Consider the following 27,237-nt stretch of genomic DNA (forward strand, 5'->3'; position numbering starts at 1 on the left):
TGGAACTGGTTGTTGGCATAGACGAGCACATGCAGGACCACTGAGTGGTAGCCCTTGCTATTCACATAGGCCCCGTGGCTGTGCTCCAGGGCCTGGATGGCAATGTGGTTGCCGTCCAGGGCCCCGAAACAGTTTGGGAAGCCCAGCTCCTCAAAGCCCCTGATGGTGTTGTCCAGGTCCTCACTGTGGACCAGCTGCCTCAGGAACACCTTGTTGATGGCCCAGATGACTTGAAGGATGTAAGGGGTGCACTTGTGAGCGTGGGGTGGGGTGCAGCTTGTCCACCTGTCCCCTTCCCCGCCACTAACCCCAAAGTGCCTGCCCATCCCCATCCCTTCCCCTGTCGCCGGTGTGCCCGCCCGTCCCCATCTCAGTCCTTGTGCCTAATGGGGGCTCCCCCCATTTCCTGATGGTGCCCCTTGTCAGGGTGTGCCCCCCCCCTTGCATGTGGTCTAGGTGTGACCTAGGCAAGACTTACCTCGACAAGGATGGCCTTGACGGTGGCCTTGCCCACCCCAAACTGGTGACTGATGGATTGGTAACTGTCCGGGGTGGCCACCTTCCACAGGGCTATGGCCACTCTTTTCTGCAGGGGGAAGCGCTGTCCTCGGGCGGGTTTCCTGGTGCTGGAGGGCTGAGCCAAGCCAGTGGCACAGTTCGAGGAATGTCCCCTTTGTCATCCTGAAGTTCTGTAGCCACCGGTCATTGCCCCAGTCCTCCAGCACCAGCCGGTCCCACCAGTTGCTGTTTGTGGGGAAGCTCCACAAGTGGTGGATGACCCGGGGACTGGCTGAGGATGGACTCCAGGAGGACAGCTATTGAGGTGGTCACCTGGAGCCGCTGGAGCACAGCGGCCAGGACCACAGCCAGTGCACTGGACATGACTGCAACGGAGGGGGGATGCTGCTTGGGGTCCATGGGGGCCCGTAATGCCTCCTCTGCTCTCTCTCCCGACGTGCCTGGGGACAGGTTGCTGGCCCTCTGCATGTGCAGACTGAGGCATGTGGGGAGGAGGGCCTTTAAAGGGATGGCTGGCGGTGGCCCTGGAAGAGCTCGTTCACCATGTGACCCTGCCTGTGGTGCTTGCTGCCCCTGTTCTTTTGAAAAAACACCTCAGTGTGCATGGACACTCTCTTTCAAAAGTGCGCCGGGGGCCTTTTGAAATAACAGATTGAACCTTCAGTCCCCGTTGGTGTGTGTGGATGCTCCATTTCGAAAGTCCATCTTTCGATGTTCTCTCTTGAAAAATGTTCTTTGGAAACTGAGCTGTAGCTTAGACCCAACCCACTATTCCACAAGGAAGACTTAGGCTGTGTCTACACTAGCCAAAAACTTCAAAACGGCCATACAAATGGCCATTTCGAAGTTTACTAATGAAACACTGAAATACATATTCAGTGCCTCATTAGCATGCAGGCAGCCGCAGCACTTCAAAATTGAAGTGGCTCTCCACCGCACAGCTCATCCAGATGGGGCTCCTTTTCGAAAGGATCCTGGCTACTTCCAAGTCCCCTTTTTCCTATCTGCTCATAGGAAATTTGCATGGCCATTTCGAAGTTTTTGGCTAGTGTAAACGCAGCCTTAAAGGGTAGAATTTCAGCTTACCAAGAAGCCAACTATCAGGAAAAATGCATTGGACAGCTAACTAATAGTCAACATATGGACAGCCATTTCTTGACATTCAAATACCATAGATAAGAAAGGGTGTCTTTGTTATTTAACTCAAGAGAAAGCGTGAGCACAAAACCCCTAATCTGAATTTACCTTTATCATAGCATATCCATATATTAACTAGCCCAGTGTTTGTTGTCATTTGTGAGCTCTACCACGGATAAAGTGAATTTTACAGTTTTTAGAATTCTGGCTAACACTCTAACAACACAGGGCTATGACGTACAAATCCATGTCCTGATCCCCACTGGGGCCCTGAGTGCTTGGTAGTCTAACAGTGAGCCAGTGCTGAGGGCAGGTTGAGTTGGTTGATGCTACACTTGGCTGATGAGGCTGTTCATGGTAACCAATGCCATCAGATGGTCAAGGGACAGGTATAGGGAACACATCACAGAACACTGACAGGACCAGGATGGATGAGCAAGACCACCAAAGACGGAGGCAGCCAAGAAATTATCCCAAATTCTTCCTTGGCAGACCATGTCTTCCAAAAGAGACCCTACCCCAGATACTGACTGACTGAGGGACAATAAGTGCACATGCTTGGATAAAACAAAATGGAAAGCTGTACTGCATTTTGATTAAATGAAAAGCAGATATGTAAAATAAAAGTAGTCAGCTAGTATGCCACTCAGAAGCAATCACACATTTTTCATAGATTCTTCATAGTCCTGAGTCTTAAAAGCACCAGCCTGTGATAGGTACATTTGGGACACAATCCCAATTAAAATGTACGTCTTTCAAATGATCACCAACATTTTAGAAAATTGTAGTGCTTCCAACTTCACCCTCTCATGGAACTCTTGAATCAAACCTGCCTGACACCTCAGGCAGAATGGTTGAGTTGTGTAGGAGTGAGACATCCTTCAAAAGAGAAAAGCTTTTTAAAAGTTTGGAGTCTTCTTTTGATGTGCCTGTAAATAGTAGATAAAAATGTTTTAATATTTAGTATACAGAATAATCCATCTGGATATAAAATCTGGGATTAAAAATAAGATATTTCATGGGGAAGTGAATCAGATGTGTGTCAGGGACAGCTATAGAAAATGACATTTTTCATTCATATATCAGACATATAACTAAAAAAAAACTTTTTGCTTTGTCTGTGCAGCATAAAGTGTTTTTCTATGTCCATGATAGGCCCGCATCTTGATTACTTCATGCAGCTCTTATCTCTTCATCTAAAAACATACATATTGGAATTGGAAAAGTTACAGAGGAATACAACAAAAAATTATTAGAGATATGGCATTAGAGGTATGGAACAGGTTTCATATGAGGTAAGATTAATAAAACCGTGACTTTTCATTTTATAAAAATGACAACTATATAGAGGTCTAAAATTATTATCAGTCTAAAATTATTCTGATGCTGTCAACATTGAGTATTGTCAATTTTGCACCCTGTCAGGATCAGATCATCTGCACACTGGGCTGAGTTACACTTCAGATTAGGTTAATCAATGAATCAAGTCAGAACAATGGATCAGGTTAAATGTCAAAGCAAATTAGCATCAGAAAAAGTCAAACATCAAGACAAGTTATATAGCCAAAGTGAAATATCAGTTTGGATTAATGCACTAGAAAGCTGAGTCAGTTACACGTCCCAGCAAAATATACATGTTTACAGTAGGGTACAATGAAGCATGTTAACACTGGAAATTGTTTCCATCAATTTACATGAAGAAATAGAAAAAAAATAGGGTGAAAATATGTTTGCCTGATAGCGCTCAGGCTATGCCTTTCTTTGCCTGGGTTCTGGTGAGTTGCCAATTTTGTTTGATTGTTTGTTTTTGTCAGTTTATCTGACACTATTAGTTTATTTGCAAAATGCAGAGTAAGAGGTGCCTGGAAGAACTTAACAGTGATCCAATGCCATGGCAATAGATGGAGCTCTGCTCATTTGTATAAAAGTTGGATCTAATTTATACTCTGAGTGGGGTGGGCAAGAAGAAAAAATTCTGAGCAGGCATTGTGAGGAGACATGCAAAACATTAAAAGAAAATTAGTGAGGGTACTCAAGGAGCAGGGACTACCACGTCTGTATAGTAGAAAATGATCCGACAGTAGCTGCAGCCTTTTCAAGGACTGGAGAGACAAAAGAGGCCTATGAAAGAGAGACTACCAGAGAGTGGTTTCAATCTGAGATACAAAAGAGCAAAATAATGAAATTTAGCTTCAACATGACTAAACAAGTATACAAAGGCTTTTCTAATTCCACTTGAAATAATGAAGAACAAGATATCTAAACAGTTCTTTTAACATTTTTGCCTAGATGCACTACTAAAGAATAACTATTGGGTTAATTTTAAACCGAATAAAAATTAAGTTTGCAGCCTAAAAATAATTTATCTTGCCAAATCTCTCATGAGAACCTCATTAAAAATAATGAAACCAGCATATAATCAAGGCAATAAAGGAGATTCCGTACTCTCTTAATTTTTACATGGTTACAAAATTATATATCAAATAGGATGAATCTAGTCTTAGGAGAGCAAAGAATAGCCTTATTAAGTTAAACCATGATAGATAGACTTTCAACATTTTTTAATGATATTCTCTTGAGAGATTCCGGAAGGTAAATAATCCCTTTATAAACTGTTAACTTAATTTAAACCCATTTTAAGAGATCAAGGAATCCAAATCATCATCGTCGTCGTCGTCGTCGTCATCATCATCGTCAACTACAACAACCATGGGCTCAGTGCTCCATGCTGTCCAATGCTTCTCTCACTATTTCCTTCAATCTTTTCCTATCCAGTGTGGAGAGGCTTAGTTTCTGTAGACCAGCTCCACACCAATCTACTATATCATCTATCCATTCTCTGTGGGGTCTGCCTCTCCTGTTCGAACCTTTCATTATGCTGTTCATCATTCATTCTGCAAATGCACCTGAATAGTTATAAATTCCATTGTGTTTCTGCAGTAGGCTCTCTTTCAGCTGTATCTTGCTATATAATTCCTCACTGGTGACCTTCTGCATCCATCCAATTGTCAGGATCTTTCTATAACAACTCCTCTCGAATGTCAATATCCTTCTCTTCGAATAATTTATTATCACCCACGTCTCACATCCTTACAATATGCTGCTGAATACATGTTTTCAAGATGCTCAGCTTTGTTCCTAAGCTAATTATTTTGCTTTTCCAGATCTTATCCATTGCCTTCAAACTAGCTCTTGCATTCACTCATCAAGTCACTATTTCCTTCTTACAGTCAAGACTATACATTACGTTGCTCCACAGATACATGAACATCTCTACCTTCTCTAGTTCAATCCCGTCTACACTGATCTTCCTTCCTATTTCCTAATTACCAAATACCATTATTTTCATTTTATTAATGCTCATAATCAGTCTGTACCACTTCCTTTCCTTGTTTAGCACCTGCACCATTCTCTCTAGCTTCTCTTCATCTTCCTTGATGATAACTATATTATCTGCGGATCTCAAGTTGTTAATTCTCATCCTGTGCACTGATGTCCCTTCTACCTCTTCCTTTATCTTGTCCATCACTCTGGATGTGTGATGAAGATACTTGGCGATATTTCTTTGTCTCATACTTCTATTCATTCTAAACCAATGTCTCAGCTCCCCACAAGTTCTCACTACTCCCTCTGTATTATTGTTGATATTCCTCAACAACCATATCTGTATGCTATCTGCTCTGTACAACTCCAACAACACCCAAATCACTTTCTGATTTATACTGTCAGATGCCTTCTGAAAATTGACAAATTGGCAATTGTAAATGTTCTTGTTCTTTCATTGAGCTGTCTCTGTTATCAGTCTTAGTAATACCAATATCTGCTGTGTGGTACTTCTATCTTTCCTGAATTCTGCTTGCTCATCCATTAGACGCTCTTCTATCTGTGATCTTAGTCTCGCCAACAGTATCATCATCACCAGAGAGACGTAGATTGCAGACAGAAGACCATCTGGCAGATGAGTAAACAGGATTCAGGAAAGATAGAAGTACCATACAGCAGATATTGGCATTAAGCGTGATAGCAGAGAAAGCTCAATGAAAGAACAAGAACATCTACAACTGCTTCATCGATTTTTGGAAGGCACTTGACAGAATTGGCAGACATGCGCAGTTGCAAAGTTATATGGTCAGGGAACAAAACAAAATATGAGGCAGGAACTGGACTCCTTCTTAGCAAAAGAGCTAGAGGAGCATTGTTAGGATACAAACCTGTGAGTGTGAGAATGATGGCAGTGAGATTCGAAGCAAAACTGTTCAACTTCTTGGTTGTTCAGGTGTATGCACCTACATTGGAGAGTATGAAGGAGGAGATTGAGCTATTCTATAAAGACTTGACCAATACATTGGATGAAATACTGAAGAGAGATGTGTTGATAATCAGAGGAGATTGGAATGCAAATGTCAGAACAGATAATGAAGTTTGGGAGAGTGTCATGGGAAGGTTTGCATATGGAGAAATGAATGAATTAAGAAACTAATACAATTGAAAAGAAGAAGATGGGTAATATCAGTACAGCAGTGCTGAACTTTCCAAGGAGTGGATAAACAGTCAGACCACAGTCTAGTGATCATGGACATCAAGAAGAAACTGAGGGGAAAGTATAAGACATAGTTCAAGAAACAAAGAGACGTGGTAAGGCTAGTGAGGAAGAAATAAGGAATGCATACAGAACATCACTCAAAGAGAAGATCAGGAATGCAGGCACAGAGAAAGATCTAGATAAGAGAGCTGAAGGGATAGCTATGGCTAAAGAAGAGGCAATTGAGTAGACTGTTCCAGAAGAAAAGTAGATCTATAAGAAGTGGATTATGTAGGCAACACTGACATTGGTCCAGGAGAAGAGAGCGTTGAAGACCAGAAGGGATGTTTCTGAGATAGTAGAACAGCAACACAGAATGAAATGTAATGAGGTAAGGTAAGCAGCTAGAATGGATAAGACAAAATGGTTAGAGGAGCAGCATGAAGATACAGAGCAGTATTACAGCAAAGGTAAGACCAGGGTGGTGTATAAATTGATTAGGAATATTAATAGGAAGTGGCAACTGAAGCAGATGGGAATCAAAGATGAGAACAAGGAGTTACTCATGAACAAGCAGAAGGTTGTGCAGCTATGGATGAGATATTACACCCATCTGTACAAAGCCCAGTTGGAACTGAGTGTCTCAGAGAGACTGATTGAAAAACTAAAAGAGAAATCTCCTCCAAGCATTGAGAGTGAGACTGAAATTTCAAAGGAGGAAGTAGCATGAGCAGTGAAACGACTAAAGAACAACAAGAGCCTTGAAATGCTAAGATCAGTTAATCAAATAGGGTGGAGAAAATGTGATTCAGTAAATCCTACTCATGTCATGAAACAACGACTGATTTTAGTGTCTAGTCCTTAGAGCTTCTGAACTTCTGACTTCATCAGAAGTTGTGGAAGCTCACCACTTTGCAGGATTATATTCTTGGGATGTCAGTGCCAACACCATTTGTACTGCAAGAATAAATTATTAAATTATCCAACATGAAACACAGGTCCTCACAGATGAGATTTTTGTTAACTGCAATAGATGAATTAAATTACTCCACAATTAACTCAATAAAAATTTTAATCTTCAACCCCTACCAACCCATCATGGTTTCCAAAGTATTATTGCTAAACACTATTTTACACACAACCAACTTCATATTCACTATTCATTTCTACTTTAGTATAGAACAAATTGTGTTCCTCAAACTGACTTCCCACAACCACATTGTTAAGTGCCCATTATAAACAATGTTTGCAGGTTCAGCTATTTTTCCTGTAGTTACCAATTTCTCTCAAGAAAGTAACTATCAACCAAAAGTACATGAATACTGAACTAGAGAAGGCTATTACTCTTTCTCTGATAATGTCAGATACAGAAAAGTGTAATAAGAAGAATGAGCCAGACTTTCAAATATGTGTGTAAGGACAGGTTGAAAACTGGCCCAATAAGTACAAAAAGACCAACAGCATTAGGATGAAAGACTTCAACAGAAAAAAGTAAGAAATCTATGGAAGACAATATTGTAGATTCAGTAGAATGCAATACAGAATCAATGTTCCAACCAAAGTATTAGGTATCCTATTAGAAGAACCATATTTGAAAGAGATATAAAAATGACATCCAGAAACCTTGTGACTGATGGACAAAGTAACATACACAATAGTGTCATAGCCTTTTACACAATGTCTGCATCTACAACAGAGCAATCTGTTGACAGAAATCAATTTTGGAAGATATCTTCTGATAAAACTTTGGTCAGCAGAGGGGAGAGATGGCTCAGTGGTTAGAGCATTGGTGCTGTAACCCCAGGGTTGTGAGCTCAGCCCTTGAGGGGGCTATTTATGGGTCTAGGGCAAAGAAAAAGAATTCTCAGTTATGGTGATATAGAGCCTTCTGTGAGCGTGCAGGGGAGTGAACTCAATGACTTTTCAAGGTGCCTTCTAGCTCTATGAAATAGGTATATCACACAGTAAAGTGGATTGCTCTGTTGACAGTGAGCAGACACAGTGCCTAGCTTCTTTCCCATCAGAATGGGCTCAGAACCCATCACACAGGGTTGCATGGCTGGCAAGTCATTCTAGAAGCCCAGGCCAGGCATGCCCTTAAAGGGATGATTCCCCCCACTCCAGACACTGATTCTCTTCCCATGCTGAGGCTTGCTTATCTTGTTGAGGGACAGTATAGCTACTGCAGGGCTCCCAGGCTTTCTGTGAGAGTCTGTGCTTTCCAGATAGCCATGGTGCCAGAGCAGCCCCTGGGCTTGCAATGGAGCCACTCACAGCTGCTCCAGCTGCTGCTCACCTTGATCCTTGACCTCCTCTGGGAGGAGTAAAAAAGACAGATTGACAGGGCCAGATGAATACCCAGAAACCAGCTACTTCTAGGTAAGCCCAGGAAAGTCAATAACAGAACACCACTTGTTACCATCTGTAGCCCCCATTTCAAACTCCTCCAGTGCATTATCAACAACCTACAACCTATACTGAAACATGATGCTATACTCGGAGAGGCTCTCAGTGAGAGGTCTATGCTGTTCTATGGCCAACCACCTAACTTCAGGAAAATTCTCACTTGTAATTATGCATCATACAACAGAAATACTAATCCTGGAACTTTCCCTTGCAACAAATCCTGTTGCCAACTTTACCCACTTATTCACTCCAGAGACACCATTACAAGACCAAATTACAAGAGTTAGAACATCAGGGGCTCATATTCCTGTACATCTGCTGATGTTATACATGCTATCATGTGCCAGGAAAGCCCCTCTACTATGTATATTGGACAGACTGGACAATCACTTCACCAAAGAATGAATGGACACAAATGAGACATTCAGCATCTGAATACACATAAACCTGTCAATGAGCATTTCAATGGAGTAAGCCGTAGTATTAAAGACCTGAGAATCTGGGTCCTACAACAAAGAGATTTCAACATCAGATTACAAAGGGAAACATATGAACTGGAATTTATTCTCAAATTCAACACTTTGGGACTTGGTCTTAATAGAGAGAGCAATTACCTTATACATTACAAAGACAGCTTCCCCATCTTTGATATTCATAGTGATCTCAGGCAAGTCACTTAAGTTGGAGTAAATAACTTTCTTCCCCTCCTCCCCACACTTTGCCTCCCTGCTGATTTGGCAGTATTAATTTCTTCTTTTGTTTTGTTTTTTATCTCTCTGTTATACATTCATCATTCCAGTTAATTTTCAGCACTATTTCCAGATCTGAAGAAATGGGTCTGCCCCGTGAAATCTCATCACCTCATAGATTATTTTGTTAGCCTTTAAAGTGCTACACAACTGCTTTTTTGTTTTGTGAAGATACATATTACCTCTCGGTAACTCTTCTTGGGGTATGCGCCTGCCACCGGTATCTGCCCCATCTGCGCTTAACCACCCAGGTGATCAGGCAGGTCTGGAGGCACAGCACCAGTTCAGACTGGTGGGACCATCTTGTCATGGCGCAGTGGGATGACCATCAGTGGCTCCAGAATTTCTTCATGAAGGACAACTTTCTGAAGCTTTGAGCCTGGCTTACCCCCACCCTCTGAAGACTGGACACTCAGATGCAGCCCATTGCTCCTCTGGAGAAGTGGGTTGTAATCACTGTATGGAAGCTCGCCACCCCAGACAGCTACATCTCCACCAAGACACAGTTTGGCATGGGGAAGTCCACCATCAGGGCTGTCCTCATATACGTTAGGTACCCTCAGGCTGCAGGCCCTTCACAGAGTGAGTGGGGGGCCCTGCCTAAGGGTGACTCTTGGGGAGTAGGGTCAAGAGTGCGGGGGTGGAGTGGGGGGAAGCCACCTCCCTGGGGTATCATGCTGTCCTACCTTCACACAGACCTGCTGCCAGGGGTTGGGGAGGTGGCCTGTCAGGGCCTGGAGCCCAGACAGCTTGTGGGGAGGGGACAGGAGGGGTCAGGGAAGCCCACCAGGGCCCAGGGCTTCCCTCTCTGTCCCTCATGTGTGAGTTTGGTCTCCTCCCCTAGCAGGTTGTGATGGCCATCAACACCATCATGTTCTGGAGGGTCATCCACCTCACAGACCTGGACATGGTCATGGTCAGCTTCACCACCCTGGGATTCGCGAATTACTTTGGGGTGACTAATGGGACCAACATCCTCAACCATGCCTGGGACCACAACGTGGCTCAGTTTATCAACCAGCAGGGATACCATTCTGTTATGCTGCAGGCCCTGGATGACAACTAAGGATGGTTCTTCCATGTGTACACTGGGTGGTCAGGCCAGGCACACAAAGCATGGGTGTCCAGCAATTCCATCTTGTGCTGGAGGATGGGCGCAGGCACCTATGTTCCCCACTGGGAGCTGGCAGTGCACATGCCATTGTGCATGGTGGGGGACATGGACTTCCTCCTCATGCCCTTGCTCATGAAGCTGTACACTGGCCAACAGGACCTAACCCCCAGGACCTGTTTAATGCCCACCTAAACCAGGCACATAACCAGGTTGTGTGCCTTAAGCCACCTAAAGGCACCTTTTAGGTGCCTTCTAACCCAGCTGGAAGTGGGGAAACAAAATGTCCCCCAAGCAGTGGCCACATGTTGTGCCCTCCACAACATTGTGGAGGGGAAGAGGGAGGTCTTCCCGAGGTGGGGGGCAAATGCTCGCCATGGCTATGAGCAGCCAGGCATGGATCCAGTCCACTAAGCCCATAGTGATGAGGTGCAGATCTGAGAGGCCCTATGGGAGAGCTTCTCCCACAGCCCCCAATGACCCTCCCCAGGGCATAGCCAGTGGGGGTCTTGGGCCTGCAGCCCTACCCCATCCTCATCATGACCCCTTCCATTACCCCCTCACACTTTCCCACCTTTTCCCAAGAAAGAGGGATGTGGGGGTGGTGAAAAACAACTTTTGTTACTATAACATTGACAAGTGTGGTTAAAGTAAGCAGTTTGATTAAAAAACTATTTATAAAGTCCAATGATACCTAACTATATACATTGGAGGGGCTTGGTACAGGGGGTGCATAGGCATTTGCAAAGAAGGTGAGGATGTGACCCTGTGGGAGATTGGGACCTTGAGCAGCATGGGCCTCAGGATCCCCTCTCACTATAGGTTTGGGGTCCCTGTCAGGGCTGAGTTGGTGCTGGAAGCATGGAGAGATACAAAGGTGGGGGGCTGCAGTGGGGTCTGGTTCAGCAGGTGGAGCAGGGGAAGCCTGGGGAGCAGGGGATCTGGCAGTGGTCATCACCAACGGTAGCATTCCTGGGGTCAGGGCAGTGGGGGCAGGGGAGACAGGAGGGGGGTGGCAGAGACAGGGGGACAAGGATGTGGGAGTAGTGGTAGGCTTTAGTAAGGCATTTGGCTCCTGAGGTTTGGGGGTTGGCCCTGCAAATAGCCCTATTGTGGGCTGCCCATCTCTGCTTCCTAAAGTGTGTGGCTCAGGGGAGCTGCACAGTCTCTGCAGTGTCTTGACTGCTGCATTTTCACAGGGAAAATCAAATCAGCACCCTGAGTTGCTGCCCTGCCTCATGAAATATGCTCTTTTGCCAGGGTAGAACTGAGGTACCTGTTAGCATAGCACAGTCAGAACAGCGAAAGGCATCCTTGCTATATACAGGCAGAATAATTCTTGGGTGGGGACAACTGGTGCCCAGCCCCACTGAACACAAGTAAATTTACAGGTTTTATGAAATGCTCATAGATTGTTTTAGTCTGAGCACCTTTACCCATCCATTTGGCTGCTGTGCAGTTTTCTTAGATGGCTCACACTCAAGGGCTGTGTATACACTATAAAAATAACCAATGGGTAGTGATCAATGGCTCAATATCTGGATGGCAGTCAATTTCAAGAGGAGTGCCCCAAGGCTTCATTCTGGGGCTGGTGTTGTTCAACATCTTTATTAATGACCTGGATGAGGGACTGGATTGCACCCTCAGCAAGTCTGTGGATGACACAAAGCTAGGGGGAGAGGTGGATATGTTGGAGGGTAGAGCGAGGATCCAGAGTGAACTGGATAAATGGGAGTATTGAGATAAAAGAAATCTAATGTGATTCAACAAGAGGTGTAGAGTCCTGCACTTGGGATGGAAGAATCTCAAACATTGTTATAGGCTGGGGGCCAACTGGCTGAGTAGCATTACAGCAGAAAGGGACCTAGGGGTTAATGTATATGAAAGACTGGATATAAGTAAACAGTGTGTCCTTGTAGCCAACAAGGCTAATGGCATATTAGGGTGCTTTAGTAGGAGCATTTCGAGCAGATCTAGAGAAGTGTTTTTCCCTTCTCTTCAGCACTGGTGAGGCCACATCTGGAATATTGTGTCCAGTTTTGCCCCCCCGCTCCCCATATAAAAAGGATGTGGATGTCCTGGAGCAGCTTCAGCGGAGGGCAACAAAAATGACTAAGTGGCTGGAGCACCAGACCTATGAGGAGTGGTTGAGGTATTTGGTCTTATTTAGCTTACAGAAGAGAAGACTGAGGGGTGACTTAATAGCAGCCTTCAGCTTCCTGAAAGGGAGCTCTAAAGAGGATGGTGAGAAACTGTTTTCAGTGGTGTCAGATGACAGAAGGAGTAATGGTCTAAAGCTAGAGGGAGAGGTGTAGGTTGGATATTAGGAAAAACTACTTCACCAGGAGGGTGGTGAAGCATTGGAATGCGTTGCCTAGAGAGGTGATAGATTCTTCATCCCTAGAGGTTTTTAAATCGCTGCTTGACAAGGTCCTGACAAGTATCGCTTAGCTGCGGTTGATCCTGCTTGAAGCAGGGGGCTGGACTAAATGACTTCCTGAGGTCCCTTCCAGCCCTATGATTCTACAATTCTAAGAAAGTGCTGATGATCCTAGCATGCTCAAGATTGTTAAGAACAAGGAAGACACTGAAGATCTGCAAAAAGATATCACAAAACTAAGTGACTGGCAACAAAATGGCAAATTCAATTTAATGTTGATAAATGCAAAGTAATGCACATTTGAAAAAATAATCCCAACTATCTTACAAAATGATGGGGACATATTTAGTGATAACTATTCAAGAGAGAGATCTTGGAGTCACTGTGGGTAGTTCTCTGAAAATAGCAGCAGTCAAAAAGCAAGCAGCATGTTAGGCATCATTAAAAAGGCCGAGAGCATGAGATGGAAAATATTTGATTGCCTCAGTACAAATGTATGGTACGCCCACATCTTGAATACTGCATACAGATGTGGTCACTTCCTCTCAAAAATGATATAGTGGCATTGGAAAAGTTTGAGGAAAGGGCAACAAAAATGATTAAGGATTTGGAACAGGTGCCATAGGAAGAGAGGTTGAAAAGATTGACAATGTTAGAAAAGAGGAGACTAAAGGACATATGATAGAGGTTTATAAAATCATGACTGGTGTGGAAAAAGTGAATAAGGAAAAGTTATTTACTTGTTCCCATAAAAAAAGAACTAAGGGTCATCAAATGAAATTAATGGATAGCAAGTATGAATCTAATACAAGGAAGTTTTTCTTCACATAGTAAACAGTTGGCCTGCGGAACACTTGCCTGAGGATTTTGTGAGGACCAGGACTTTAACAGGGTTCAGAAAAGAAGGTCGTAAATTCATGAAGGTTAGCTCTATCAATGGCTACTAGCCAGGAAGAGTAGGCATAGTTTTTCTAGCCTCCTTTTGTCACAGGCTGGAAATGGATGACAGGAGATGGACCACTTTACCTCTTCTGTTCTCTCCCTCTGGGGTATCTGGCATTGGCCACTGTTGGAAGAGAGTATATTGGGATAGATGGTCCTTTGGTCTAACCCATTATGGCTGTTCTTGTATTCTCGTGTTCTCTGGCACAGAAAATGAATAACCAAAGAGGATCAGTACTCCTCTAGGACTTCTCATGATCACAGGATAATAGACACACTTTAGATTTGTTGCATTCATTTTCTCTGAAATTCTTGAGTCTACCAGAAAACTTTAAGAAGCAGGTGTCAGGGATTTTTTCTTCCCTTGGCATCATCGCCCCCATGGGTCAGGGGAGGCAAGCCTTTGGCCATTAAACATCAATGCAGGTACAGGTAGAATCTAAAGATACATAGGCTGCCATTTAGCAGCCCCCTGCAACGGTCACTCTGTGTCAGTTTGTTTCCCTGGTAACCTGAACTCATAAATAATTCATGAGCTGGGATTCAAAATCCAGGCCTCTGATTGGGCACAAGTGGAGAGTTGCTAGAAACTTCCACTGCCTGGAGGACCTGGTTGAAAACCATGGGCAAGATCATGAATATTAAAATCAAATAATGAATTATGTATGAAATCAAGGGATAAAAGCAGGCACAGCACAGCACCCAGGGTTCAGTCAGTCTGGGCAGCCGCTCCAGCGGTGAAGTCTTTGTGAAGAGCTCCTGTTTTTTTGAAGAGCTCCTGACTTTGAAAGAGCTGAAATCACAGAGGCAGCTGCCCTTTAGGGGGCGCCACCTAGAGCTGAAATCACTGCAGCACCTGTCTCTGTGGCTGAAACTGTGCTGAATGACTGGAGCTGCAGCTCGCCTCAGGGGCAGCTGAGCTCTGAAGCGGCACCGTCGTTCAAGAGCCTCCTAAGCCCCAGCACCGCGCTTGCATCTAGGAGCGGCAAGTGGGCCTTCAGGTGTACTCACCAGGTGGTGAGCTGGCCTGTGGTTTCTGCCAAGGGTACTGCGTACCCGGTGAGGAAACCGGAGGCCCACCAACGTCATCTCATCAATGTCGCTCCTACAGCCATAACATCGCCTGGCAGTACCTACCTGGACCATCTCATCTGCGGTAACACCACCTCCACCATTCTAACTAACCTATTTGACCACCGGCCACTTCTTCACTAATTATTCCAAACACCGGACTTGACTATTCACTTAAATATGATTACTGGACTTGACCACTAACTCTAGATAAAGACTACTGGATGTGTCACCTTTAATTTAACTGTGTATAGGCCGGGCCTAAAGGCCCAGGTCAGACTTTCCTATGTAACATAAATGTAAATACCAATGTGATGTTAAGTATGTTAGTATTGTTAGTATTAGGATAGATAACTACTATAGCCAATTAATATATAGATAAGTAAGATATTGATTACCCTATCCTACCCCTATTGTTTAAATTCGCAAGCTATCACAGTACCGGGTGGGGAGTAGCGCCCCCACCCGGACTCTCTTTGGAGATAGGCTGGTAACCACCTGGAACTCTGGGTACCAGCCAAGGCTGGTGACCACCGGGAACTCCGGGTACCAGCCGTGGTAGCCTGAGAATCTAAACATCCATTTCCATTTACCCACTCTCTTTAATTAATGTATAATTGTATATAGGGGTATAGTATAATAGGTTAAAGTCTAGTTAATATAGTATAGTATAATACAATATAGACAAGCATATAAGTTTAATTAATAGATGGTTATACTTAATAAACATAGTAAGTTTGTTTGCCCTAACACCCCCTGTCTCAGATTCTTCCATTCACTTCTGCTCTCTCTCCATCTCCGTCAGTTTCTTCCCCCTGGGCGGCCCTTGGGCGGGGTCCAGTGCATCCACCCGGGTCGGCACTCTCGCCTAACATCGCACATGGGGTCGTGGCTGGGTCTGGCCGGGACCTCGGACCCCTTTGGAAGGGTGGGGTCTCGCCTTCCGGTCAGCTACACAGGGCCAGTCGGGAGCCGCCCAGAGCGGGTGGAGAGGCACCTAATCCCGACAGCAGGATGAGATTACACAAAAGCTTCTTAAAGTCTCATTGAATAAAGAGTTTTCTGAAGGGATTAAAACATATGAATTGCACCTCTTTTTCTTACATCTCCACCAGTTAAACAACAAATATTTACCTTAAAAATTAAGACCTAAATGCCCTGAAATGTACCAGGATCTGATTCATGATGAATAAATGGGAGGTATTGGCTAAAATATATTTTTTTCTGATGGTTAAGCACATCTTGCCACAAAATACTAGAATAACCTGAGCAATTCAGACTTCAAAGGGATTTTGATATACATTCATCCTTGACAGATATAATCTGCTGGTCTTAAAGTTGTTTTAAGCTTTGGAAAAAAATCAGAAAGATGAGCTTTTGGAGAGGGTCTAAATCTGTTTCAGGAATTTCTTGAATAGGATTCCTCTTGGATCAAAATTTCTTTAATTCATATTTGATTCCTACTCAGCTACAATGCTTAGACAAAAAAATGGCACTCACCAATTCCACAGTAACAGAGAGGCAGCTGTGTTAGTCTGTGCTCCAACAAAACAAATTCCACAGTATGTCTTGTGGCAAGCATAACTGAAGTCATGGCAAATAAACATTTGAACTTTATTAAATTGGGACATAATGCAACAGAAAATTCTCTCTGATGTATATGAGTCATAAAATATATGTATATGACAAAAGAACTTGTTTAGGCCAGGTCTATACTAGGGGAATAAGTTGATTTCACATAGGCTGTGTTTACACTACAAAATGGATGTCTAGAAAAGATCCCAACTTTGAAGGGGGCATGTTAATTAGGGTGTTGGGAGATTAGCACTGAAGTGCTGCGGTGCATATGCAGCACTTCATTAGGCTAAATCTCCCCCGTGGCAACTTTGAAGTGTGAAACTTCAAAGTGCCAGCTCACATGTAGCTGTGGGTCAGCTGTGAGTACTTCAAAGTGCCTGCACTCCTTCAAAGTCCCTTTACTCCTCAAAAAGAGCTTACTTCAAAGTAAGTTTGTAGTGTAGATGCAGCCGCAGGCAATTCTAGCTATGGCAATTGCATAGCTAGAATCAATGTATCTGTTATCAACTTACCTGACTGTCTTCAATGAGTGAGGTCATTGGGAGCATTTGTCCTATCAACTTCCATTACTTTTCAAGACAGCAAGGAGTGCAGGGATCAACTGCAGATCATAGGCAGTTTGATTTTGAGTGTCTCTACCAGATGTGCTCAAAACGTACTCCAGGAGATCAGCTCTTATCTGCTCATTCTTCCACATAGTATAAGAAAGCCCGAACATCTATACTATTAAAATGTATAATTAATATTCTTTGTGGGTCTTCCCACCCCACAAAAACCCACAGCCTTAACAGAATATATATACTTACCTTAAAAATCAAGAACTAAATGCCCTGAAATGTACCAGGATCTGATTCATGATGAATAAATAGGAAATATTGGCTAAAATCATAACATATATTCTGTCTATGGATTTTTGCAGGGTGGGAAAACCCACAAAGAATATATAAATGTGTATATGTGTGTGTATAAACCAAGAAACTACACACAGAATGCATGCTAAAATGAAATCTCAGAAGCGAGAACCACAGTCTCAGGCTTTCCAGCAAACCACAGCTGAATAAAGGACTCTTTTCCAGTCATTTATAACTTGCCAAGTTTTTTATGAGCTAAGATAACCTTCAAAAATTAAAGTAATTTTGAAATATTGGTTATTAAAAACAAAGGCAATGACTTTATTATAATAACACGGCAAATTTAATGTACCATGTTAATGGGTCATGAATCTGCAGTAACGACTACTGCATAGAATGTTTCTCTAGATTCCTTTTACTGAGCCATGCCTATGTTCCCACTGTTAATTTAAAAGTATTTCCAGAAAGCATATGCCAGATCAGTATGCTGCTAGGTGGAAATTAAGACCTAAAATTATTCACCCCCCCCAAACAATTTAAGCATTACTTATGAGTGCAGTTTGAGCAATATTATTTTCTACTTGACATTTTGCAAACATGTTTCACGTATCATTTTACTAAATAATTTTAGAAATAATTCACCATGTAGAATGCTTTGACAGTCAAAATTGTATAATGAGTTACAAGTTTTCCTGTCTTTTCAAACATAACCAGCATGCCTTCCAACCAGGCTCTTTGTCATGTGTTGGTTAAGAGTAAGCACAATATATACACCATTGGCATTTTCATGTCTCTCTTGAGGTGAAGCAATGTTATTACAATGATCTCATTGATGGGAAGGAATTGCTCTCTTTACCTCTGACATCTCCTGCATTGCTCTCATGTGAAATAAGTGATAGAAGTGTTCTGTAAAAAGTTAGATACCTCAATTTTTAAAGCAGCTTGAATTTACAAGTGTAAAAGGACATCAGTAATTTTCTCACATTTACTTAATCTTCCCTGATGGATTCAGGCCATGCTTTTCATTTACTCCAGATGTGATAACCAAACTGTCTGCTATGTTTCAGCTTTTTCTTTTAATCTTTCCCTGGAGCCAATAATAAAAGATTAGTAATTGACAGTGGTTGCTAGGCAAAGGGTAATGTTTATTTAAAACATGCAAAGCCAGAGCAGTATTCTTTGAAGGGATAATTTGTGGGAGTCCAGAAAATTGGATTACTCTGTTATCTGTTGTGTAAATGACAAAGATATTCAGTGTCCTTGAAATGTCAAGGAAACTTTAATTAAAAGTGTACTACCTAATTTTGTGAGGGGGAATGGAAGGGTTGAGACAACTTTACATACTCCAAAAGGCAAGAAGAGACTGATGAAAGTTATTAAAAAGGAAAGATGAAGATGCTTGTGATCTGCTGTCTAAATATACAATGCCCACAGACCTTCTTTCATCGCAGTGGGAGGAAAATGATTCTTCGTAAAAATCTTTAACTTGGAATAGAAAGGTATCATTGCAATTCATCAATGTTTTAGCACCAATGATGTTACAATGTAAACTTTAATAGAGGAAGGGGTGTTATTCATAACATGACTATAATATAGCTTCCCTTAAGAGGGAAGACAAATGGTCTTAAGAAGTTTGTATAGGGTATCTGTATTAAGGTTACCCACAGAGAGGTAAATGTAAACTTTACTGTAAAATAATTTGGTTATTCAATTGATGTAAAAAAGAAAGTAGCACTGTTCTTAAATCTATAGGCAGAACAGATCAACGTTTCCCCTAGAATCATAGAATCCTAGGGAAACGGACCTCAGGAGGTCATCGAGTCCAGCCCCTTGCACAATCAACCCTAACTAAATCATCCCAGCCGGGACTTTGTCAAGCTGGGACCTAAACCTGTAGGGAAGAGAAATTTGGGAAGAAGGGTGCTTTTGAAATCAGGGCACCCTTTCAAAGGAACCCTGGCTACACAGCTATTTTTAGTTCGAAATCAGCACCTTAGATGGGCCAGGTGGCCATCATCATGCAAATGAGGTGCTGAATATTCATATCAATGTTTCATTTACATTTTTGAACAGACATAATTTAGATGTCCCTTCTGAAAGGGAGGGGTAGCTTAGCCACTGCCTTCTTGGTTATCTGGCAAATGGAGAGGATGGTGGCTAGGCAGCATTATTTATTATGATGGGATCATTATATTTGGAGACTGGACCTGCTTGTGCAGACATTTTTGATTCAGAAGTGGTGGCAGTGGAGTGCTATTAGTCATTGGAGAAGACCCAGACGTAATACAAAGGGAAAGTGAAAGCAAGATGACCTAGACATTTTTCTTGGGTCTCATACACGCTTACAAGAAAGAGGAAGGTAAGGCACGACCGTGCATAAATGTACAGTACTTTTCTGGACATATTAATCCAACCTAAACTTGTATGCTGAACTGACTGATTGAAAAACTGATTTTTTTTTACGGCAGAGGATTGATGGGAAGGATAAAGTTTAAAAAGCCAACACCATTTTCTTGATTTTGACAAATATCACATTCTTTATGAGACCAAAGTCTCTTAGGATTCCTACCCTCATTTTCCTTGTCTGATGTTTATGCATCTTTCATTGCTTGCATGATTTTTAAAAGCCTTTGCTTGCTAGCTGATCCAAAGGCTGCTGTTGCAGCCTGCCAGTCTGTTCTTTTTCCTTAGCTACTCTCTTGCTCTGGTGGCTGATGTCACAAGAAGGAACAGCTAAATAACTGGGGAAGAGACATGAGTGTAACAGTATAGATGCCTTTGAACAGAGCAGCAGGTCACAGATACTGGTGTCAGGTGAGTGACAGTAACGTGAAATCCATATGTCACACACTTAGGATGAGACTTGGCAGGCCTGAAGGAGACAGAGCAGGTTACCAATGAGATATAGAACAGCCTGGAAAGGAACACAATGCTCCCAACAGCGGCCTGAGAAGCTGAGCACCAAGTCAAGGGTTAAGGAAAGAGACGTGTGTATGTGGCACAAGTACTCAAACAGTTATTTTACATAAGAGTAAATGAAAGATGGTAAAAATGAATGTCAGCACTAACAATAATCTGCATCTTCCAGTTCAAGAATGTGCAAGGTAAACTTCATTTTATTAACATCGCTCAACATTCTGGAAATAATAGCATTCAAGCAACTAAAATACAAATGATTTTGTTAACTACAGAACCCCAACCTGCCACCATCTAAAATTAAAAGAATAATTGGCTAAATTCAGTTCTTTTGTCAGAAAGTCCTACTGGGTAATACCATTAGGGTGCAGGATCCAATGTCTCATTCAGGATCTTAGATTCATTTCCCCAACACACCTCCAGTTTTTTCCACCCAAACAAATACAAGGGAAACTGTTGTAGTAAGAGCTCTGAAATACTGGTGTGATTGCAAATGGCCTGCAAATTATTCATTTACAATGACTGCACATGATAAAATAAATGTGGTGGACCCACATTGATTCATATCTTTTTTCAAATGCCCTAAATCACACTGAAAACATATCAGACCCCTCCAGTTTTTAAAAAAGTGAAATATGTCAGGAAAGATGCAACCAGTAACACATTAAATTCTCTTGGGGCAAAAGCAAATTCAGAAAATTTATTGTTTCCATAGCAACCTGAGGAAATATCAAAAAAAACTTTTAAGTGGTATAGTTCCATTGTAGAATTTGCAAAATAGTCAGGGTCTGACTTTTCAGAGGTCTAATTGGTAATGTCAGCAGTCCTTTCCATACATGAGTTATGATTAAGAAACTTTTAATTCACCTTCATGACTGTGTAGTTAATGAAAACCACTTTTCATGTGGGGGGTGGGGTTTAGAAAAGAGCTCAAGGATGGTCCATCTGAAGTGTGAATGATGGCATCTCTGTTGGTAACACCATCATGCAGGGTACAACAAAATGAAGAAATGCACATAAGTGTTTTACCACAGAAAGTTTCTGCTTGTAGCCCTTTCAAATATCAGTGGGACCCATCTGTGTTGCACTTTGATACTGTTTCACAGATCTGCTAACACTGAGCACCACTTGCAGGGAAAGTACATAAAAGTCTGATACCAGGGCTAGCCTCAATAATGGATAATGGGCCAATCAATTTGCAATTTTCTGGACATCAGTGCTGTCTCAGACACAGAAGTGGAAGTGCTATACAGAAGTTCACTCTCTGCTGAGTCCCAAAGATGCTAAGAGATCTATATCTAGTCCTAGATGTGAATATGGTTCAGTTTCTTTGTACTGCATGAGAAACTGAAAATTTCTGTGAGCCTCCCCAGAGATTACTTAGTGATCTTCTGGACATAGTCCATTCCAGATTGTTGAACTCCTTGTATCTTACTAAGTATATTGGCTTTGTGTGAAGGCGATTTCTTACTGGTGGTTAACTGAACAATGGTTTCAGAGTTCTGTTTTTTGAGTTAATTAAAACTAAGGAGGCACTGACTGAGGCGGAGATACAACAGATAGATATGGACACAACATAAACTTTACTTAATTTAAAAGGTGAGTTTAAATGAGCTCAAAGATATTTTCTTAGTCTCTGTCCACAGCTATTCCTGAAGAGCTCCTACCATTTTATTGTGGAAGCACATCCAGTATTTTGCCTTTTAACTGTTTTTCCTTTTGCTGTCTGAAAAATCCACATAAGCTGGTAAGACTGAGAGAGGAGAGAGTGAAACCGACTCTACAAAATACTTTCTAATGAGTAAAGTAAATACAATGAAAATAAAAGAAATTGTCCCTCTTCAGACCCTTTTAGTTATAGCAAACGTCAATAACTACAATAATAGGTTACACAATTCTCACAAAAGTGTGATTCTTTTAAACTGACTGTATTCCTTTGAAATGGGTTGAGGGCAAGAAATGTGAATCTTCTCAAGAAATGCATTCAGGGAGGAAGAGAGGACAAAAATCACCTCAATCCAAAATGGCAACTAAATAATATACCTTATGGCTGTGTCCACATGGGCACAAATATTCGAAATAGCCATATTTTGAAGATTACTATTGAGGCTCTGAATTGAATATTCAGCGCCTCATTACCATTAGGACGCTTCCATCCACGGTGCTTCGAAAGTGCCACTTTCGAAAGCGTGCGGCCACATGGGGCTCCTTTTCGAAAGTACCCCGCACCTTTCGAAATCCCCTTATTCCTATCAGTGATCAGGATAAGGGGATTTCAAAAGGTGCGGGGTCCTTTCAACAAGGACCCCCATATAGCCGCGCTGAGCTGCGCGCTTTCGAAAGCGGCACTTTCAAAGTGCAATGGCCGGAAGCGTCCTAAAGCTAATGAGGCGCTGAACATTCAATTCAGCACCTCATTAGTCATCTTCGAAGTACAGCTATTTTGAAGATTTGTGCCTGTGTAGACACAGCGTATTTGAGCAGAGAATTTGAAATAGCCTGTGTTTTATGGTTCTTAGGTTTTCTTCTCTGTCTGCTGTCAGTGCTATCAATATAAAAGCAATAACCGACACTTAGGTCATGTCTTTCGGAGGGGGCATGTTAATAAGGGATTTTGGCATATGCTAATGAGGTGCTGCCATAAATATGTAGTGTGATATTTGCATAATGACAGCCACATGCACTTCAAAATGGCAGCTTTCAAAACGCATGCTACCCATGTAACCGGGGCCTTTTGAACAGACTCCCTGATTTCAAAAGCCCCTTACCATTTGGTTTTGGGGAGAGGGGGCTTTTGAAATCAAGGGGTCCTTTCGATAGGTCCCTGGCTATATGTGCGACAGCATTTCAAAAGTGGCACTTTTGAAGTGCACGCAGCTGCCATTATGCTAATGAGGTGCTGCATATTCATAGCAGTGCCTCTTTAGCATCTGCCAAAATTCACTATTAGCATGCCCCGTCCGAAAGGAGGAGGCTTAAGTAGACATGGCCTTAGTGAAACAAAAAAGCAGTCCTGTAGCATTTTACAGGACTGTAGCACTTTACAGATGAACAAGATGATGAGGTTTCGTGGGACAGACACACTTCTTCACTTTTATCAGAATTTCCAGATCTGAAGTCCATAAAGTCTGAGAGAACTACAGGGACAAGTGCTCAATTTCTTGGGGACTGTAGGGCATTGCTCTTAAGCAATGCCTTTTTCTCTACTGTAGACATAGCCATAGAGTTTTATTGGCAAAACCCACAGTGTCCACATTACCAAGGTGTTTTGTTGACAGTAAATCGATAGAAAGTGGCACTGTTGTTGACTGCATTATCCTTCTCCCCCATGAGTTAGAAGACCTCTGACAGAGATCTGTACACAGAAAGCCTGTCTTGACATCTTGGGGGAGCCTGCTGTTGACAGAAAAGGCTTCCAGGGTGCCAGGCAGGTGCCCAAGGGGACACCCTGTCCAGAGCAATCAGTTCTCTATGGTCCCAGAAATGCTGTAGCAGGAAGCTGAGAGTGTGGAAGCAGTCTAGGAGCAAGCTTGGGGCTACTCCAGTCTGCACAGCTCACCCAGATGGCAAAGAGTCAAGCACTGGCAACCCCTTTGACCCTTCCAGGAAGCAACTGGAGGGGTCACAGGAGCCACCCTGGGAGTCTAAACGGCAGGTCCTCTACTGGATTAGGGCCAAGATCCAGGCCCTGTTGGGCCTCTGGGGTGAGGAAGAGACCCTTGTCAACCCCAAAGCAAACGACAGGAATGGCCTTTCATATGACTGGCCAGCCACCGCCCTGGAGGCACGGGCCACCCCACCTGCACCTGCTGCATGGTGCAGATGAAGAAACCCACCAGGGCTACACTCAGGCATGCAATGGCAGGTGGAGATCTGGAGCAGGACCTGCTACCCACTACTAATACAGGGAAATGAACCACTTCCTGTGGGAAGACAGCACATTGCCTCTGCCAAATGCATTGAGACTATGAAGGAGGTCACTCCCACAGCTGGAGCTCAAGGAGAATGTGGAGCAGCACCCTGGGACCCAACCCTTGCTGCAGCCGGAGGCGGACATCAAGTCCAAGACAAGTGGAAGCACCCTGGTCATCACCTTGGACTTAAGCCCCACCAGCCAGGCCACCTCCAGAGCATGGGTAAGGGTCCTTCTGGTTAGTATCCCACACATCACACACTGCAGGGAATGGAGGTGGATGCAGATGGGGCATGCTGCAAGTTTCACCACCCTACCTCAGGTGGGACCTCATGCTGTGGTCACAGAAGCACAGAATCATAGGGCTGGAAGGGACCTCAGAAGGTCATCTAGTCCAGCCCCCTGCTTCAAGCAGGATCAACCCCCACTAAGTCATCCCAGCCAGGACCTTGTCAAGCTGGGACTTAAAAACCTCGAGGGATGGAGAACCCACCACCTCTCTAGGCAACACATTCCAGTGCTTCACCACCCTCCTGGTGAAGTAATTTTTCCTAATATCTAACCCACACCTCTCCCTCTTCAACTTCAGACCGTTGCTCCTTGTATTGCCATCTGACTTCACTGAGAACAGTTTCTCATCCTCCTCTTTAGAGCTCCCCTTAAGGAAGTTGAAGGCTGCTATTAAATCACCCCTACGTCTTCTCTTCTGTAAACTAAACAAGACCAAATCCCTCAGCCTATCCTCATAGGTCTTGTGTCCAGCACGTTAATCATTTTTGTTGCCCTCCGCTGAACCTGCTCCAGCACACACAAATCCTTTTTATACTGGGGGTCCCAAAATTGGACACAATGTTCCAGATGGGGCCTCACCAGTGCCGAATACAGGGGAATTACTACTTCTCTAGATCTGCTTGAAATGCTCTTCCTAATGCACCCTCGTATGCCATTAGTCTTCTTGGCTACAAGCGCACGTTGTTTACTCATATCCAGCCTTTCATCCATCATAACCCCTAGGTCCTTTTCCATCATACTGCTGCTGAGACAGTCAGTCCCCAGCCTATAACAATGCTTGGGATTCTTCCACCCCAGGTGCAGGACTTTACACTTCTCCTTGTTGAACAGCATCAGATTTCTTTTGGCCCAATCTTCCAATTTATCCAGGTCACTCTGGCTTCTCTCTTTACCATACAATTTATCTACCTCTCTCCCTAATTTTGTGTCATCCGCAAACTTGTTGAGGGCACAATCCAGTCCCTCATCCAGGTCAATAATTAAGATGTTGAACAACACCGGCCCTAGAACCAAGCCTTGTGGCACTCTGCTTAAAACCAACTGCCATCCAGATATTGAGCCATTGACCACTACCTGTTGGGCCTGACCATCAAGCCAGCTTCCTATCCATCTTACAGTCCAAGGATCCAAACCATATTTCCTTAACTTATGGACTAGAATGTTGTGGGAGACCGTATCAAAATCTTTGCTGAAGTCAAGGTATATCACATCCACTGACTTCCCCATGTGAACAGAGCCTGTTACCTCATCATAGAAGCTAATCAGATTGGTCAGGCAGACTTGCCCCAGTGAATCCCCTCTTCCAAGTGCTCCAAACTAGATTCCTTGAGGATCCCCTCCATTACTTTCCCAGAGATTGAGGTAAGGCTGACCAGTCTATAGTTCTTTCCTTTTTGAAAGATGGGCACTACATTTGTCTTTTTCCAGTCATCTGGTATCTCTCCTGATCTCCAAGAGTCTTCAAAGTTAATGGCCAAAGGTTAAACAATGACCTCTGCCAATTCCCTCAGTACCCTCGGGTGCATTAAATCCAGATTCATGGGTTTATGTACATCTCGTTTTTCTAGATAGCTCATAACTTGATCCTTCTCCACAAATGGCTGCCCTCCACCTTCCCATACTGCATTGTCTAGGACTGTCGTGTGGGAGTTGACTTTGTCAGTGAAGACTGAGGCCAAAAAAGCATTGAGCTTTTCCTTCATCATCTGTCACTAGGTTACCTTCCTCATCCATTAACAGTCCCACACCTTCTCTGATAACCCATTTATTGTTAACATGCCAGTAGAAACCCTTCTTGTTACTCTTCACATCCCTTGCCAGCTGTAGTTCCAATTGTGCTTTTGCTTTCCTGATTACTGCCTGACATTCTCCAGCCATATGTTTATACTCCTCCTTAGTCAACTGTCCACATTTCCATTTCTTGTATGTGTCCTTTTTGAGTTTAAGCTGACTAAGGATTTCCCTGTTAATCCAAGCTGGTTGCCTACTCTGTCTGCATTTGTTACGATGGACTGGATGGTTTGCTCCTGTGCCTTTAGTAAGACCTTTTGAAACTACTGCCAGTTCTCTTGAACTCTTTTCCTTTTCATCTTCTTTTCCCAAGGGATCCTGCTCATCAGTTCTCTCAGTTGAAGTCTACTCTTTTGAAATCAAGGATCTGTATGTTACTGCTCACCTTTCTTCCCTTTTTCCAGATCCTGAAAACTACAATCTCATGGTTGTTGCAGCCCAGGTTTCCACCCACTTCTATTTCGCCTACTAGTTCTTCCCTGTTTGTGTACAGCAGGTCAAGTTGTGCACAGCCCCTGGCTGGTTCCTTCAGCAGTTGTACCAAGAAGTTATCTGCAACATTCTCCAACAACTTCCTGGATTGTCTGTGTGCTGCTGTATTGGTCTCCCAACAAATGTCTGGATGATTAAAGTCTCCCATGAGAGCCAGGACCTGTGATTTGGAAGCTTCACTTAGCTGCCTGAAGAAATCCTCATGTATCTCATCTCCCTGATCTGGCGGTCTATAGCAGACACCAACTACAACATCACCTCTGCTACTTCCGCCTCTAAGCTTAACCCAAAGACACTCATCTGGATTTTCTCCCTCTATATATTGCAGCTCTGAGCAATCATACTGCTCCCTTACATAGAGTGCAACTCCTCCTCCTTTTCTCCCCTGTCTGTTCTTCCTAAACAGTTTATAACCTTCCGTGATCGTGCTCCAGTTATACAAATCATCCCACCAAGTGTCCATTATTCCACCCACCTCATACTTCTTTGACTGTGCCAGGGCCTCTAATTCTTCCTGTTTGTTCCCTAGGCTTCTGGCATTAGTGTACAAGCATCTTAGACAGGGGCT

This window comes from Carettochelys insculpta, chromosome 13 (assembly GCF_033958435.1).
Source record: "Carettochelys insculpta isolate YL-2023 chromosome 13, ASM3395843v1, whole genome shotgun sequence".
NCBI lineage: Eukaryota > Metazoa > Chordata > Testudines > Carettochelyidae > Carettochelys > Carettochelys insculpta.